Raw genomic sequence first — 12,591 nt, 5'->3', positions numbered from 1 at the left:
AAAACCATACTGAGTTTTTTTTATTCACTTGTGGGATGTGGACATTACTGGCTGACCAGCAGTTTATTACCTGTCCCTAGTTGCTCTTGAGTCTTCTCAATTGCCTTTAATTTTTCTAACTGCCTACTTATAACCTCTGTAATGATCACATCTAACACTTTTAATTTGAGTGAAGTTTGAAAATTAACATCAGATCACCTATTACGACATTAGATATCTCTTTTAAGGATCTGTTACGAAGTCTGTCAGGTCTCAGGGACTTGTCATCCCATAATTCCATCAGTTTGTTCATTATCACTTCCCTGGAAATTGTATTGAATTGAACAGAAACACAAGTACCAGTTAATGTATTTCCAAGTTCTTCCTTTCTCAACTTTCCTTAAACTTGTTGGTGGCATAATTTTCTGCTCATTATTTTGGATCTCAAAGGCTGAATTTTAAATGAGATTTGGTTGTATGTTTTCCATTGTGAGTTGATTCTTGGATGAAAAACTTAATTGAATTTTTCTATGGGACATAATGATTTGTTTCTACAGCTTGAATGAGTTCATGTTTGCTTGTATCCCGTTATGTAAATGTCATTTTTCCTCTTCAAATCCACAAAAATTCTTTTCAAAATAGGGAAATGAATCGGCCTAGACTTTGCCGTCAACAGAGTAGCAATCATTGCTCACACTAAGGAAAGCTGTCTATCACGACCTAGCAATCAATGATGACCATGAAACCATTGTTGATGGGAAAAACTCATCTAGTCCATTAGAGAAGGAAATCTTGTCATTCTTGCTTGGTCTGGCCTACATGTGACTCCAGACCCATGACAATGTGGTTGACTTTTAAATGCCCTCTGGACAATTAGGGATGGCTAATAAATACTGGCATAGCCAGGAACATCCACATCCTGTGAATGAATAAAAAAACTTGTCTTTTCCTTTTTCTAATATTTTCCCAATTTATTTTTCAGTGCCAGATATCCAGCAATGGAGATGTCACAAAGCAGTGTAAGTAACCAATTGTAATGAAGTATTTTTATGAACAGCAAACCAAAAAATGAAATGCACCGATCATCCTTCACTTTTAATTGCATTTTATAGAGAGCTGACTGAAATGGTATGGACAAATACAGAGGATTAAAGAAAAATTGAAATGTCGTGAACATTTCTTTAAAACGGTCTTAAAATATTCATTGTTTTCTTAATCGCAGTGACAAAATTTTACAAATATAAAATTAGCTTATCAGGGCCTCAGAATCTGGACCTTGGCTCAAAAGAAAATATCTTGTTCAGGCCAAAATACACAAAACGATTGCCTATTTCTCAATTCATGGTTCATGTGTTACGCATTGTTGCATAAGGTTTGCTGAAATGAAAGTACTCATCTAGACATCACTACATTACATTAATTGTAGTCAAAACCTCTATTCAGGCATAATATTTAGCTGTTATTTCTTTTGGTTTAAGTCTCCGGAATTTCACAGGTTTGACTTGGCTTTAGCAAAATGCAATGTTACAATGACTTCCCCAAAGTAGAGTTCCCTTCTAATTTCAAAATTGCGAACTTGTACAAGTAACTGCTGTTATTGTCTTTTGATGTACTGGCAAAGAAGTTAAGTGCATTTTTTTTTGTTTATTGCTTAGCCTTCATGACTGGCATGCATGTGGCAATTTTTTTTCATTTTGATCATTGAATTGAGCTGAAGTATGCTTATAAAATAAATATGTTGTGAAAAGAAGTTGAGGCATTTGTGATCAATTCATGAAAGTTTATGCACCTCCTACTGTTAGAAGGCTGGTTACTTGCAACAATAAATGGTATTTAGTTCTGACTAATGGGGTAACTTATGCTGATTAGATGGTTAGATTCTTAAACTGCCATCCTGCTTTAGTTTCAAAAAACAGACTTTGGGGAGTTGAGCACCATGGATCTATGAGATGTAGCTTTCCCCTCAATGTCGTGAATCAAATACTTCATCTTGATTGTAATATCATGATAGGCAACTGCTTTCCTGATGGGAGTTGCATTGTACTAAGATGTTGTATCAATTGCAGTCTGTAGACGTGTGTTGGAATTTGGCACAAGGAGCCAAACAATGTAACAGCATTACTTAACCAGCTAGACTATGTGTTGGTTTATTCACTGATCACAGTGAAAAAACCTGTAGCAATTTAAAGAGACTGAGAGATGGTGCACTGGGGAGATGGGAAGAAGAAATCACCAGAGTGGGTTTTACTTCTGAAAGTCAATTTGAGAATTCCTTGGAGGACTAAGTGACATTCAGCAGTCACTCGATGTTAACATGCATCTTAACAATGAGATGTGAACCTATTGCAAGCTGGGAGTAACTTTAAACAATTGCCAGAAAAGATTGCAATTCTGTGGAAACATGCTATAGGTATATATTTATATGGCATCCAGCTTGTTGAAAATCATCTCCTTTGCAAGATCCTGTATTTTAACTCTGAAAGGGCTAATATTTCAGGGGCAATGAAAAGAAAACACTTCAACACCCTGAAGCATATCTTCATCTTGACATCAATGAATGGGAGAACCTTGGAACTGATCATTCGGAATGTTGGCAGTTTGTCCATTTCGTTGCTTCATGCTTCGAGTCAGAATGTTTTAATAATAAGGCAAAGTGATGCAGAAAAAGAAAGAAAGGAAACAAATCATGAATTCTTGATCCCACCTCCTCATGGAGTATCTTGCCTCTTGTGACGTAGAGATCTGAAGGTTAAGAATTGATATGTTCAGTCACATGAAGACAGAAGACAGAGAATAACCACGAGTAGGCATCATCCTTTCATTGGGAAACAGTCAGCTATATGTAGTGTTGGTGATCAGTTGCATCAAGACATGAATAAAAGTTATCGTTTCTGTAGTGAAGAGCATTGTTTAGCAACTAAATAATGTCCAGTTGAGTTTAATTTTAGTTTATTGCTTATGGTAAAAGTCTTTGTTATGCAGTCCTTTTTGGTTGGTCACTGGGAACTCAAATATCTTTATAAAAGTTATCAGGAACTGTAACAAAACTTAAAAGTTAATGTCATGCTTTGTTCCAAATTTAAAGCTCTGCTGCTCTTTCAACTATTCTAATAAACCAAAAATGACCATCTTTTTTCTGCAGTTCACTATGTAGTGACCACCCAGCTAAAGATTGTGTTACCATGAAAATATTCCATTACAAATGGCATTTGCAATATTATCCTCACCCTGTTAATAGTTGGATACCAGAGAGATCCTGATACAGCCTAACCTCTTATAATGTTAAATTTTATTAATTCTGTGGCTCAAAACCAATACATTTCATATGGTATTATTTTGAGGGACTTGAAACCATTTTTTGAAATCTAAATTTCTGGTTCTAAGAAAGAAAAATCTTCAATTATAGGTGAAAGAAATCCAGAAGTAACTGTGATGTCAGCTCTATGTGGGGTAGAGATGGTGATCCAATTGAACTTAGTTCCAGTTATGGAATTCTTTAATGGAAGTTACTTTTTTGCCTGTGAATTCCAGTACATTCTCCTTCCCCTTCTTCTACCTGCTAGTTCAGTGTAGTGTACCTTTACCAATCATACTGAACATGTAAATTATTGCTGTAAATTTAAACCATTGCACTTAGTGATACATACAATTTGAACATGAATGTGAGATGACATTGGTGCCTTTATAGAGTAACTTTTACAAAAAAAACGTGTTTATCATTTATAAAGCTATTTATAATGATTATACCTTTTTGAGAATGTAAGAAATCGTTCGAAATCCTGTAGGTAGGTATACGAAAGAAAGTCATTCAAAATGGTTATAAGATCATAAGATAGCAGTGAGTGTTTGAAAGATTGTTGTTGGGTTTTGTTTGTTAGATAATTGCATTACTTCATGAAATCATGGTGCAAATAAATTAACAGGATATTACAGATGGCTTCAGTCTGAGGCCATCAAACACATTTGACTGGAATAGATAAACATCAAACACATAAGGAAAGGTTTTATGCTGAAGAGAATGGATGCATTATGCTTTTAAATTGACGCATTAATGATGATTGGCCTCAACAAAGCGTGTATTTAACAGATTTATTGCATTCAGCATTGCTTGTCTTGATTTATCTCTGATTGCATGTATCGTAACAATTTGCCATGTGCACAGGTTTGTTTGACTTTTTGAGAAATGGTTGCCTTGGATGTCAGGTTTAATATTCTTCTGGTAATCAATAGCTGTGCATTAGGCAAAGTAATAAAGTCCTCAATGACAATATGTCAATTGTCCATTTTCTGCAAATTCGTGTTTAAGTAGAATACTGCAGATGCTGGAAATCTGAAACAAACGCAGAAAGTGTTGGAGAAATGCTGAAGATCTGGCAGCATCTCCAGAGAGAGTAACAGAGTTAACATTTTAAGACCATTATAACTCTTCTTAAGAACAGTTCCTTCCTCCCGCTCCCCCTTAGAAAAAAAATGCTTAATTGATCTGGGGAGCTTCAATTATTATTTCAACTTACTTCACTACATCTCCAAAAACAAAAAGAATAAATCAGGTATAATTCTGAGAATGAAGGAACATCCATAACTCCAAAAGATTGCACATGATAAAATTGCAAGATATATTATTATCAGAGATTTTTAACCAATGTATCATATACATATTCTAGAAAATTTTACTTTATAGTGAACCCACACTCTGATTAAAAACCAAAAGAACTGCAGACGTTACAAATCAGAAACAAAAAAACAGAAATAGCTGAGGAAGGGTCATTCGACCCAAAATGTTAACTCTGATTTCCTCATAACTTAGGAAAGGTCACAACCTGAAATGTTAACTCTGATTTCTGTCCATTGATGCTGCCATACCTGCTGAGCTTTTCTAGCAATTTCTGTTTTTGTTGCCACAGTCTGATTTTTTTTTTATTTCTCCTTATAATCAGGATTAGTATGCATTTTGAGATGATGGCAGATTCCATGCAGTGATCTGGGTCGTAGTTGCATGAGGGAAGACAATTCAGTGAATTGGAACTTGGGGTTTCAAGCTGAATGCATGGCTGTATTTTGCTACTAGCTTTTGCATGTCAAAGCTGCGCTTTGGATACCAGCACAATGCAATCTTTAGTCAACAATTTAAAGGGCAAATTCCAAAAGTAATTTGGAAGAGCTTGGAGATTTGGGAAAATGAAATTAAGTGGTTATTTTTCATGGATTCAGGATGAGCAAGATCAGCGCCAAGGTGATGGTCCTTCCCTCGACTTACTGCTGAAGCATGGTGGAGGTAATTTTCCCCAATAATAGGCTAAAGAAATCTACTGCTTTCATCAAGTAGATATGGTTGAAGTGGAAAATCAGGAATGTTACAGCCCGGTCTTTGTGCATTGGAGAATGTGCTTTAATAACTGTATGAGACCGTGGAAGGTCTTCCAATCACTGATTCAGCCACGTCCTGTACTGTACAATCCTTGCAGCATCCTAGCCATTCTCTTGCCAAGTGTATTTACCACTTTGTAATTCATATCCAATTTATTGCACCAGTCATTCACTGTCTGTCCAATTTCTGCCTCCCCATTTATCCACCCACCACTGCCACTCACCCAAATCCTTATGTAATGTGCTATGTCTGTCTGCACGTCTTCTGCACTGAAAGCCTTGCAGCCATCAAGGGAACATGTGATCTGGAAACACTCAGGTCTATTTTTTTAACGCTTTGTGTATGAAGACATTGAAAGATGCAAGAAAAAAGACAGGACTGACATGCTACAAATTGTGCAGCTGACAGAGGCAGAAGAAATGACATACTTTGAAGTGCCTGCTTATTTTGGCCATTGTTGCCAGCATGAAAGTTTTCATAACAACACTTCGCAAACAGTTTTTTCATGATCTGCCTGATGTATATCTGTGTTAGTGATTAAGAGTTTCCCATGGCATAATGGAAAAAAGCAGAGTTAAAGTGAACTTGTGACTTTGACAGCAACAGGCAATGCATAACCACAAGATCAAGCAGAGAATTCCACATCTTTAAGGAGTTTGCATATGTTGCATTTGCCCAGAACCATCTGTTGTGCCAGCCCATTGTATCCCCTATCCTGATGTAGGCATTTGAAAGCTTTTAAATTTCTCAAAAATGCCTATGCTCATGAGGACTTCCTTGAAAATGTTAGTCAGAAGGAATTAGGAAATTGTTAAGTATATTGAGACTTTAATCAGACCATTAAGCATCCTATGCAAGTACTACTTAGTCTTGCCTCTGTTCCATGGCAAGGTTCCCAAGCCCTGTGGTCCACATGCTGAAGGTATTAAATGCAAATTTCTGTTGAATTATCTCTTCAGATAGCTGCCTCATTAGCCTGTGATACTAACCCACTTTCATGAAGTGGCCAAACTTTATTCCGTTAAATGTAGAAGTAGGCAGTGTAGAGGTGAGTTGGGACAACTTTTGTCTTCTCTCTTCCCCCTAACCCATCCTGTTGGGTGGATAGTGGTTTAAAATTTCTCCTGGTGTTACTTTTTCTCCTATTATGTGTGGAAGAGTATTGTTCTTGCTCTTTGAGAGTCTAGTTGCGATATTAATTTATTGGAAAGTACATCTTTTGTCAAACTGTATAAAATATATATTGTTTTCAAATATTTGGACATTTCTGACAGTGAAGTGACTGAATTATGGGTTGAATATTATGAATAATATGAATGTTAATCCACAGCTACAATACAAAAATAAAATCCCATTGTTTTGCTGAAAGGGGTAAATGCAGAGGACAGATATGGTCAACATAAGTGGGTGGAGATTCCACTTTGTTAGTCGGACCACGAATTGCACTTAAAATCACATTAATTTTGAGAAGATTTTTCCCCCTTATTTGCATATAACCGAATATAAAATCCAGCACGAATTAATACAGTTGACAACAATTTAGAAGCATAGAATCATAAAAATGCAAATATGCTTTTTCTAAAAGAGATTGAACTAAACAAATAGAAACATAAAGTGCTAGGGAATTTCTGCAAATCAGCAAGCATTTGTGGAAGGACTAACAGAATTCATAGTCAAAATTTTCTGTTTGGGTTTGGGACTCTGAAGCTGGTATCACGGATGTATCTCAACTCTCCTACCATGTTGGGAGTAATCCAGGATGATTTTTGCAGGTTTGGCTAAAGTAACCAGAGAATGTGCTCAACATCCAATTAAAAATGACTCTCAAAGCTTAAAACTTGGTAGATCACTGTGGGCAAAGGCCTGAAGTGATTGTGGACTGCCAGAAGGCTATTTTTATACATTAGCCAGATTCCTAATGCTGTGGCAAACCTGCAGATTTACTGGATTTCCAGTTGACTTCTGACTAATAGCCTTAAGTGGCTTCTTAAAAGACTGAATAGTGGATCTGTCTCTCGCAGGTGGGGTTGCTAATCTACACTTGGTTCAGCCTTCAGGAAAGTGACTGACTGTCAGGAACATATTGAGGAATATGAATGCCAACCAGCATCGGAAAATTCAGCATTGGCCTCTGTTCCTCTGCCTATGTCAGCACCAGAATTCTGCCAAGGCTAAATTTGATGACTTTTGACACAAATCTTCACTCTTTTTTAGATTTGCCTCCTTCTGTCTCTCTTTCCCATCTCTCTCTTTCTTATCTCTCCTCCCCCTCTCTTGTTCTCTGTATCCCTCTTTCTCCCTCCTTTGACACCCCCTTTCTTGCCCGTACTTTCTCCCCCGCTTTCTTACTCCACATTCACACCTTTTCCTAAATCTCTGTTTCTCCATATTGTTTTTCATCACTCTCTTTTCCTTTTTCTATTTCCCCTTCTTTTCCTCTTTTCCCGTCTTTGCCTCTTTTTCCCTTCTCTCTTTCCTGGCCTCTCTTTTCAACTCCTCTCTTTCACTTGCTTTTCTTATCTCCCTCTTCTCTCACTTTTTCTCCCTCCACTCTGTATCCCTCTTTTCTTTCCCCTTTTTTCATTCCCCCTTTCTCTTGTCTTCCCTTTTACTGTCTTTTCTGCTATCTGTCTTTTCCCCATTTCGTTTATCTGCATTTCTGTCTTCTCCATCATTCTTCCTCCCCTATCTCTCTTCCTCCCCCATCTCTCTTTTCTCCCCCACCTCTCCTTTCTCCCCCACCTCTTTACCCTTATTCTCTTAGCTGGTCTGTTACCCCGCTCTTGCTTTTCCCTTCTCTCTCTGTTTCACCCTTCCTCTTTTACCATCCTTCCCTCTTTTAACCACCTTCCCTCTTTCTTTTCTTCTCTTTCTCTTTACTTCCATTTTTATTCGACACACTCTTTCTCTTTTGTCCCTTTCCTCACACTTGTCTCCCACTCTTCTTTTCCCCCTGTCTTTTCCCTATCCATCTCCTTTTCTCTGTCTTCATATCTTCTGTTGTCTTCCCTCTCTTTACCCCTCTGTCTTCATCTCACTGCCCCCTCTTTTTCCCTCTCTCCCTTTTTGCCTCTCCTATCTCTGGTGTCTCCTTTCTTCCACTATCCCATTTTTCCCCCTCTCTCTTTTTCCTCTCTATTTTTTCTCCATTTTACTTCCCTCTCTTCCCCACATACTCTCTTCTCTGTCTCTTTAGCCCATTCCTCTCCTGTCTTCATCTCTTCTGCTTTCTACTCTGCTTCCTGTCTGTCTTCCCTTGTCTCTTTTTTTCACCATCTCTCAGCCCCTATTGTCAATCTCTTTCTTGCCCCTCTATTTCTGTTTTCACCATTTTCCCTCTCCGCCACTTTTCCCACTCCATCTTAATTCATCTTCAACTTTATTGGTCAATATTGTCTATGTAAAAAAAATAGCTTTTGGAGAGTTCTGACTCAGGGCACACATTTGGCTAACACTGAATGACAGTTCCTTATGTTGACAGTTAGTTGTAATTCTGGAAAAATAATAATTCCCGACATGACAGTTTAACTCAGATTTGTTCATTTTGGAATCCAATTTTCCTTAGGGTTATCTTGGTAACTTTTTCTGTTCTGTGGATTCACTTAACTGCAGCACTGCATATTGATTGTCAAGATTTTTGCCATGAGCTTATTTCAAATACATTTTGTTATGTGTAATGTAATAAAGCATTGAAATAACAAAACTTAATCATATAAAAGAACAATAAAACACTCGCATTAAATTCTCGAAATTACAGTTTTTCTGGATCAGGATTAAATGTCATTCCATTTGTTTGACTGAAATCCATCTCATGAGTATTATTTTAAATCTATTTTATACTTGTGATTGTCAAATATTTTCAAACAAAATAGATTATTTGCTTTTGTCTGTAATGAACCGGGTGTTGCATTTTACAATATATTTGAATCTTGTAAACTACTTGTTAGGTGTTTTACATCCTGATAGAGTTTACTTTTACACATTGTTGAGAGAGGGCCACTGTGAGCTGAGGCACATTGCAGATTCAGTGAATCTTCTAAATTTTGTCAACTAATTTGGTGAATCAGTTTAATTAATGTTTTACTAAATAATTATGTAAGGTATGTTTAAGAGTCTTATATTTTGATAGCCGCATGAGCATCCAGTTATATCCAAAGGGATCAATGACGATGTCTGATTGAACAACCTAATTTAGGTGATAATTTGATTTGGTAGAAACTGAAAAAAATGTGCTTCAAGGAATTTGTCTTTATGAAAAGATGGTGATGTGATGATATGCTTTTTAATATAAGTGCTGAACCCATCATGATTTCTGCATTATTTTTATTTTAAAATTTTGTAAAACAAGGACCATAATTGAACAGTACACAGTTGTGAAAATTTTCACCTATTCCAGAAGAAATAAAATCTTAAAATGTGAGAGAAAAATTATTCAAATTTACATTGATGACCATCATTAGAATGTTGCCTAACACTTAGAAAATGCATTAGTACAATACCTTTTTATTTCAAATTCTAATGGCAGATGTTGCACTAAGTATAATTTGCTTCTGAATTAGCTCTTCCAATTCTTGAAAACAAGATTATATCCCTTTTTCAAACTTGATGTACTTCTCCCAGTTTCTCAACATAATGTACTAAATTGATCTTAACTGTCGCAGGAGCTATTCTATAGCTCAAACTTAGCTACTGCAAATCACCCAGAGCTGTCGGCAATAGTCTCGAAATTCTATTGCCAGTACTACTGGATAAATGTTTCATACATTTACTTAACATTTAGTAGAGCTCTTGACTTACCAAACACGTTTATGCTTGCCCCCAAAATAGCAGACAGGAATGTCATGCGCATTTAAATCGTGCATGTTCAAATGGTAGCAACAGTTACTTATCGACTGAAGCAAGTCATTGTCAAACTTGCAGCAAAAACTGAAAACATTTTCTCTGAGGCAATTATGTTACAATTCAAGAAACAATTTATCAGCTCACACTTAAGCTAACAGTTAAGTATTTGCTATATTCGTCAAGACATATGCATGAGCAAACAAAAGTATGTCTAAAGTAAATTTCTCTGTCATTTAAACTATTTTATTGATTTTTTTAAGTCATGCAATTAAAATAGAAGCTAGGGAAATTGAGAGGCAACAGTTCATGCTTAGAGATGGTAGGAACTGCAGACGCTGGAGAATCTGAGATAACAAGGTACAGAGCTGGATGAACACAGCAGGCCAAGCAGCATCAGAGGAGCAGGAAGGCTGACATTTCGGGCCGAGACCCTTCTTCAGAAATGGCGGGGGGGAAGGGGGGTTCTGAAATAAATAGGGAGAGGGGGGAGGCGGATAGAAGATGGATAGAGGAGAAGATAGGTGGTGAGGAAACAGACAGGTCAAAGAGGCGGGGATGGAGCCAGTAAAGGTGAGCGTAGGTGGGGAGGTAGGGAGGAGATAGGTCAGTCCAGGGAGGACGGACAGGTCAAGGGGGCGGGATGAGGTTAGTAGGTAGGTCATGGGGGTAGGGCTTTAGGTGGGAGGAAGGACAGGTTAGGGAGGCGGGGACAAGCTGGGCTGGTTTTGGGATGTGGTAGGGGGAGGGGAGATTTTGAAGCTTGTGAAGTCCACACTGATACCACTGGGCTGCAGGGTTCCCAAGCGGAATATGAGTTGCTGTTCCTGCAACCTTCGGGTAGCATCGTTGTGGCACTGCAGGAGGCCCAGAATGGACATGTCGTCTGAGGAATGGGAGGGGGAGTTGAAGTGGTTTGCGACTAGGAGGTGCAGTTGTTTAGTGCGAACCGAGCGTAAGTGTTCTGCAAAGCAGTCCCCAAGGCTCCGCTTGGTTTCCCCGATGTAGAGGAGGCCACAATGGGAGCAGCGGATGCAGTATACCACATTAGCAGATGTGCAGGTGAACATCTGCTTGATGTGGAAAGTCTTCATGGGGCCTGGGATGGGGGTGAGGGGGGAGGTGTAGGGGCAGGTGTAGCACTTCCTGCGGTTACAGGGAAAAGTGCCGGGTGTGGTGGGGCTGGAGGGGAGTGTGGAGCGGACAAGGGAGTCACGGAGAGAGTGGTCCCTCCGGAAAGCAGATAAGGGTGGGGAGGGAAAAATGTCTTTGGTGGTGGGGTCGGATTGCAGATGGCGGAAGTGTTGGAGGATGATGCGTTGGATCCGGAGGTTGGTGGGGTGGTACGTGAGGACGAGGGGGATTCTGTTTTGGTTGTTATTGCGGGGAGGGGGTGTGAGGGATGAGTTGCAGGAAATGCAGGAGACACGGTCGAGGGCGTTCTCGACCACTGAGGGGGGGAAGTTACGGTCCTTGAAAAACGAGGACAACTGAGATGTACAGGAGTGGAATGCCTCATCCTGGGAGTAGATGCGGCGGAGGCGAAGGAGTTGGGAATAGGGGATGGCATTTTTGCAGGAAGGTGGGTGGGAGGAGGTGTATTCTAGGTAGCTGTGGGAGTCGGTGGGCTTGAAATGGATATCGGTTTCCAGGTGGTTGCCGGAGATGGAGACAGACGGGTCCAGGAAGCAGAGAGAGGTATTAGAGATGGTCCAGGTGGTTTGACCTGTCTGCCTCCTCTCCACCTATCTTCTCCTCTATCCATCTTCTATCCGCCTCCCCCTCTCTCCCTATTTATTTCAGAACCCCCTTGCCCTCCCCAATTTCTGAAGAAGGGTCCAGGCCCGAAACGTCAGCCTTCCTGCTCTTCTGATGCTGCTGGGCCTGCTGTGTTCATCCAGCTCTATACCTTGTTATCTCAGATTCTCTAGCATCTACAGTTCCTACTATCTCTATATTCCAGCAGATTTATTTGTAAACACAAGCTTTCAGAGCATAGCCCCTTCGTCAGGAGAAGTGAGAAAGAAACACAAAGAACACAGAATTTATAAGTACAAGATCAAAGTGTCACACAACTGATGAGGATGTATCAAACAAACCTAAGATGTTGTTAAATTTTTAATCAGTTAGAAGGTTTTAATTGGTTAATATGTCTATGTAAATCCCCAAATTCCTTTGAAGTCACTGTCCTGAGAGAAGTAAAGGTTTTACCAGTGCAAAGAAGAGGTGACATTTTAGGTCAGACAATGCATGTTATGTGTGAGGCCTTGTTTAGAATCTGTTTGTGCTGAGAGAGGGGGCGAGAGAGAGAGAGTGTATGGGTGGGACAGAGAGACGGGTGTGTGTGTGTGTGTGTGTGTGGATGGGTGGGGGACTGTGTGTGTGTGTGTGGGGGGGGTAGTGTG

This window comes from Rhincodon typus, chromosome 15 (genome assembly GCF_021869965.1).
Source record: "Rhincodon typus isolate 14 chromosome 15, sRhiTyp1.1, whole genome shotgun sequence".
Lineage (NCBI taxonomy): Eukaryota > Metazoa > Chordata > Chondrichthyes > Orectolobiformes > Rhincodontidae > Rhincodon > Rhincodon typus.
This window is presented reverse-complemented; position numbering follows the sequence as displayed.